This window comes from Hypanus sabinus, chromosome X1 (assembly GCF_030144855.1).
Source record: "Hypanus sabinus isolate sHypSab1 chromosome X1, sHypSab1.hap1, whole genome shotgun sequence".
In the NCBI taxonomy this organism is placed as follows: Eukaryota; Metazoa; Chordata; class Chondrichthyes; order Myliobatiformes; family Dasyatidae; genus Hypanus; species Hypanus sabinus.
In genome coordinates, this window is record NC_082738.1 from 48,015,859 (window position 1) to 48,023,211 (window position 7,353).

The window sequence follows — 7,353 nt, forward strand, 5'->3', positions numbered from 1 at the left end:
TTGAAACATGAGCCTGTTGCAACATGCCATATTAAGTTATTAGTGTGTATTCACTGAGCAGTCACTCTCAATCTCAGCTGAATGGCCACATTAAGATGAGCTGCCTGAGGCTACAAACTAAGAATGGAAATAGCCTGAAACATCACAGTCACTACAACCTTTTACGAACTCTTCCTGTAAAATGGGTAACTGAGATCAAAAAGAAATCCCCAAGAAATGTTGGGGAGGGGAATAAAAAAATCAGAGAAGACTCATGGATGCTTACTATGAAGCAGCACTTGTCACCACCAAAGACTTTGTCTGCAGATTATTGATTAAGGAATCAACTAATATTGTGGCTGTCGACAAGTGGGATAGAGATCCTATTCTGGCACACAGTGCTTTAAACACAACCACTGTAAGTGCACTTGCACAAGGAGGCTACCAAGCCTGTAGAAGTGACATCAATCAGCAAGAAGCTCACTTGTACAATATTCTAATGCATTTATGCATAATGCAGGCACGAGGCACAACTGTAGCAGAAGCTCTGCACAAAAGAGGGAACGACTATTGTGATGGATGTTCAGCTTCCAGGGCCCAAGAGGCTTATTGCTAACCTCAGCTTTCTAGCACAGCAGCATGACCTTTCCAAAGGGTCAGAGTTGTTTTTGGCAAAGTGAAACTTCTAACCAATACTCCTTACTCAGCTTCTTGTTGTAAACAAATAAACAGTGAGGCTTAAAATCTCCTTTTGCCTTTAGGGCATTGCAGACAGTGAACCCTCACTATTTGAGCATTATTTAAACAGACCAAGCCTAAAATGCAAGACAATGATTCGATCTGTCTCAAAGAGCCTAGAGAGCCTCCACTTCACAAGGAGGTTCTTCTTATTTATTGGTATAGAATCCTAACAACAGTAATCTCTGACCCTGCTCTGATAGAACAATGCATGGTAGCTGTCTTTAATTCATCCAGAGACTAATTTGTCCCAAAGCAGTTCCATCAAACAGACACAGACTACAACTTCTAGGTCAACATAACACAAATCATGATTCAGTACAGCTGGGAAATTCTGTACAAAATGTACACAAAACCAGATTGGTAGGTTTGGGTTTTATGTGTCTGTTAAAATTTATTTGCATCTTTCATGAACCATTTGGGTAGCATGATATAATACAATTGTTTCCATCTTGTGTGGTATCAAAAGATATTTCTTGACGTCTTTAAGAACATTAATGAGATCTGTTTTTTTTATTATTGTAACTTAAAATGGGGGCTTTGAGCAAAAATAAACATTTCTAAAACAGGCATCCAGTCCTTCCCCTGAGCATGATTTTAAAGTATTAAAAGTTCATTTAAAACTGGTGATTCATCTTGTAGTTTAATTGGCGCACCTGAATCAGGTTCTCAATAAATTTATATTGTTTAAAAAATATTGTTGTTCCTTTGTCTGTACACTGAAAGAAATAATAACATAGCCTAAAGAGCCTTATCAATCTCACACAATCAGCTTCAACTAATGAACACAGCAAATTCTGTGAGTGGTTCTGAACAGGTCAACTCCTTACAGATGCATGAAACAGAAACATTAGTTTAGCTCACTCAAGGTACCATCTCACTTCCCAGACTCCCTCCCATCCCCAGTCCCATTTCCACAAAGACGCAGTATATGCACCTACTTTTATTTATGTTATGCTTTATCTATATCAAAACAATTTAAGGAAGTCACATCAAGACAGGTGCCTAACAGCAGGTTTGATGAGCAAACATTTTGTTTATCAAGTCAGCTGCTCAAAAATCTGCATGGTAAATAGTAATGTCTTTTTGCAAAATTAGAAGTGGTTTTGTAATTTATTCATGCCTCTAATGACTGGAAATAAAATTGTTAATAGCAGGAGGAATGTTACTTTTAAGGATATCCACTATCTCTAAAACACATCCCTTCGAGTTGTGCTGCACTTATCTGGCATCCAGTTTTACATTTTGAAAGCTATCAGACAAAATATCATGAGCTGTCCATCATTCTTACCTCAGGGATTCACCAACTGTACCATCCAACCTACAGGACTGTAGACAGTCTAAACAGAGAGCAATATGAGAAACAATGAAGGCCACAAAGACTAAGGCTATGAAATTCTACAATTTGCACAGAATAGTGACTATACTTGTTAGGCTTGGGAACATCCATCAAAAAATACAGTCAGCAATGCAGCCTGTGTCTCTGTGGCATTAACTCAGTGATGATGGGGCTGGGGGTGGGACCTTATGTTCAACAGGACATGAATGGGGAAATAGATTTTTTGTTATTGAGCTGAAAGCAGATTGTAAACAGATCCAGCTGTTGCCTACCATTTCCTGAGAACTAAGCATAATTTTTTAATGTACAATGATTGTTCTTACTGAGTAAAATGCTTATTTCTTTCCCTGTATAATTTAACCTGTTTTTATGCTCTCTTGCATGCTGCAAACAGTCTGGCTGTAAGTGACTGTCATTGTGGTCCTTCCAGTGCTGCAATTTCTATAGCTGTTCTTTAAAGAGGTATTTACCAAATGAATTAGGCAAGATTTTCATGGCAACAGGGGCAATGGTTGGATGTAAAAGCTTTCAGTAAAAGTAGGGTTAAAATTAAAGTTGTTTTGGGTAGCTGAGTGACTGAAAGATTAGGTCATAATACTGAACTCTACTATTGGTTAGCATAGTACAAATAGCCAATCATAACCTACAATATATTCACAGATCTGAAGCCCCAATCAGAAGACAGCACAGTCATAAAATGGTCTAAATAGAGGATTTAACCATACTTCTGCCAAAGTATCATGAAATATTTAAGTGTGTAAGGCAAACGCATGGTTCAGCTGCAGCACCTCACAGTGGTACAATAGGCAACTGGGTTAGCAAGAAGGAGTTTACAAGGCGATAGTAAGGTGAAGTAAATCAAAATAAAATACAGTTGTTAAGATTAGAGTAGGTTTAAGGCTAGATTTGTCAATACAGGCATGATTGATTGTGAACACATTTAAACATGCAGAGGCCAAATTCATTTTTCCTGACATGAGATGCATCAAAATAGTTATCATTTTTAGAAGCAAACTGAGTACAGAGAAGGAACATAGATGGGGAAGTAGGCCACTCGGGTTTCAGGCAAACATGCAGATCATGGCTGATCTGTAAATATCTCTAAGTCCTGGAATCTTTAACTCTTTCTTGACTATGTACTATTGGAGCTAATGTGCACAGGATTTCATTCATTGTTTTTTGGACCTGACTAGTGATCATAGAAGCAGGAAGTACCCTAACAAGCCCTTATTGGTAAAAACAGTGTAGCTTTACATGCCCTGGGATGCCAGGAAATGAACATTTTATATATTTAGCTGTAGAAAGGTAAATCACGATGAGACTTCCTTATGCCACTGACAAACCCAAGTAAATCTCTATACTCAGTATATACACAGTATTATGGTTATTATTCTACTATGTATTTATTGAGTATGCCCGCAAGGAAATGAATCTCAGGGTAATATATGGTGACATATATGTACTTTGATAATAAATTTACTTTGAACTTTGGCCAGCAAGGCAGGAAAAATTAACAAAGATAGAGAGTGAACATATAAATCGCATTATAAATTTGTCTGTAATAGAGTGATTTTCTAACTTTTTAAAAAATCATTCATTCACTCAAGGGATATGGGCATTGATGGAAAGGTTATTTTTTTAACGCCTATCCTAATTGCCCTATTTTTTTTAAAAACAAGATGCCTATACGAATCACTGCAGTCAATGGTGTGTAGTAGTTAATTAGTACAATTGCCTGGTTTCACAGATCATTTTAGGGCATTTGAAAGTCAGGCATACTACCATATGCATGGACTGGAGTCACATGTAGGATTGAGTGGCCAAGAACAGCTGATTTTCAACCCTGAATGACATCAGTGCATACCAGCCCCAAGGTTTTAGGAAGAACATTACTAATACTGAAGGTAATTTCAGATTATCTAAATTAAATTGAATTTAAATTTCTGAGTTACTAAAATGGGGTCTGAACTCAAGAATCTTGTGTTGATATGACTAAATATGTACCTGGGCATGGTGCCTAAACCATTAATTCAAGAACACATGATCTTTACAGCATTGCAATGGTGGTATCATTTGTAAAAAGCTAATTGAACTATTAAGCACTTGATTTCTATGATCTTTTTCTTACAAAATACATGATCTACTAAACATGATTTTAAAATCATTTTATAAATCTCACAGAAATAATAACTGCTCTATCATTTTTTGAAAACCCCATGATCAATTTCAAGTGATAAAATTTAATACCATCTTGCAAGCTATCAGCAGATAATGTGTGTAAAATTCCCCAATCTTTAGTTCTTTTGAATTACCTCCCTTTACCATGACTTAATGGACAACTAAATGCCAACCTGAATGCATGGAATATTTTGCCAAACCATGAACAACATTACTCCAGACAAATATAATCAGCACTATTTGAGTTTGATACATTCTAGATCCAACTTTATAATGTTGCTGACAGCATCCCTGCCATGTGACTGTGATAGTGATGATGAGGTATAAAATTAGAGCTTGTTTGTTAGTTTAATTTCTAGAAAATAGCAAAACAAGCTGTTCAGGGCTCTTTTTACTTACTTTGCCTCTTTGTCTGTGCACTGCCAAGACCAGAAGAAAACTATGTTACTTTATGACCAGGTTCTATGAGGTGAGCAGACATAATCTGAGATAAAGTAAGTGCCTTACCTTTTCTCACCAATTCTATTGCAATATTATTCAGATTAGGATTTCACAGAAAAACACAGCTGAAAGCCAATGTTCTAAATTTTCTAACAGTATCTTGTTGAATGTTGCAAATGGAGGAACTGCTGGTGAACAAAATCCCTCATTCAAGTGCACACCCTGTTTGACTGAATCAATTGCCTTTTTCCAAACCTTGAGAAGTCAGGTACCAATAATTCAGTTATTTAAGAGGAACCTTTCCTCACACTAATTTGTTTTGTTGTAAATGCATTATTCTGCAAAGCAAATTCAATGTTCAAAGGCAGAGACTTCAATCAATTTGCTAGTTAGAAGGCATCTGATAAGAAATGACAGTAACTTTTGGTAGATTTCTAATTACACTCATCTTACCTACACAAATTATCAAATCAGCACAATCTAGGGTCCATTTTGTTTCATGGTGCCGTATGAATAGACTGTCATTATTTGATAGTACTAAATATTTGAAAAGGAACCAAGCAGGGAAGCTCATTATTTTTACAGCTGGGGTGTTAGAGTGTTTCCCATCACGCACAGGACTGACATAAGATCACATGGAATCCAGTTCCATTTGTGGTTAAATCACTAGTTATCACTCTTACTTAGGGTGTATCAGCATCTGTCCCTTTCAATAAGTGAAAAAAAGATACAAAGAGATATCAATTTCCACTCTTACTCAGTGGGACAGCAGACCATTTTGCTTCCCATGCCTTCCCCAGCATTCAGTTAAATCACAAAGGATCCAATCCTGAATTCTGTTTATGCTGCTTTGACACATCAAGCAAAGGTCCATACATCCCCCACCCAAAGATTAGGAGACTGAGAATTCCAAATAACTCTGCCTCTATTTAAAAGTGCTTCCAGATTTCCTGCTAAACTGCCCACCTCAGCATTCAGATTATGACGCTATCTTCCCTGCCAGACAAAATACTTTCATTATGTTGGATGTATCAAAGAATTTACCCATCACTGTGAGATCCTCCTTCAAGTATCCATACTCAAATACAAGATGATTTTATGCAATATATCTATCTTTTTTGAACCCTTAAATTCTGATACTATTGTACTGAATCTATGCTGCATCATTCCGCAAACTTACCACAAAAGTACAAAAGGTTGATGCACGGTTTCTTTGACCCAAACTGGAATGCAATACTTGAGTAGAGTGTGAGCAAACTTCTATACAACTGGTGCATAATATCTTTGGCTTTGTATGATAGATTCCTTTTGAAATAAAGGCCGCTATCACTTTAATTGTTTAGTTTTCCTCTTATACTACACCACACAGAAAAATCAAGATGTCCTTTTACAAGTATTGAGTGACCCTCCTGCCTAAGTTTTCTTATCCAGTTGATGTAAAGGTATTGCTCAACTCATGAAAGGGTTGCAAAAATACTTTGTGAAGCAAAAATTTTGTAAGTAGAAAATTGGAAATAAGGCATGAGAAAGCAGAATCTTCTTTGAGGCAGATTATTGATAAGCAAGGAGATAAGAGGTTATAACTGAATGATAGAGCAGGCTTGAGGGGATGAACATTTATGCCTGTTCCTAATTTGTATCTTTTAATAAGTGGCTCTGCAATGTTGAGATGGTAGCAAGGAAAGAAAAAGGCAGAGTGATCACAATTGTTCACATCGATGGTAGTGGTATTGATGTTGATGGCAAGGGTTCTTCTTGCAAAAAATGTCCCAATATTGAAAGCTCAAATTCATCATCATTATCACCATCATTATACAAGTGTTCCTGGGTAATGATTGAAGCTTACAGTAGGTGATGATGGAAGTCTGGACTGCTCACTTCTTCTTCAGCTGATATAAACCCTTCTAGTAAAGAATCACATTTTCTATCATACAGACACACATAACTTTGCACTCCACGTTGGGATCTTTGAATGTGGGAATCACTTTCTTGATATAGAACATCTTGAAAAGTCTTTCCACAGACAGCTGATTTGGTGGAGTTCCATCATGTTCAGATTTTGACCTCTGTTTTTCAAGCTTTTAGAGATCCTCATTTGTGAACTCTTTGGTATGAGTTTCAAATAAATCTTCTGCATCATCCTGGTCTGTGTCAATAAAACTGCCATCTCGACCTTGTTAACTGGGAGATTTTTCAGGCTCATAAACCAATGAAAATTATGCACTCATTCTGACTGTAATTACTTTCATATTCCAATCATTATTACACAGGCTATATCAAATTATGGCATTGATGTAGTCCACCTTGACTTTGCACTTCTGCAGGTTTGCCCCAGTTTTGTGACATGTCGCATTGCCTGTTACAACTAGTAAACTTGGATATAATGTGGCACCCTTGGCATTGGGTTGCAACAATGAAGTGAAACCAAACACAAAAAATGTTCCTGATATTGCCATATTCTTGTCCTCAAAGCTAACTGAAAGGCCAGGGGCAATGTTGATGATCTCCTTTTTTTAAAAGAACAGGGTTTTGCTTCCTCTACCATCAATGCTGCCTTCACCCACATCTCTTCCATTTCTTGGACATCCATCCCTATCCCGTCTTCCCATTGCCATAATAAGGATAGGGTTCCTCTTGTCTTTACCTAGTACCCCATGAGCCTCTGTGTGACATCCACC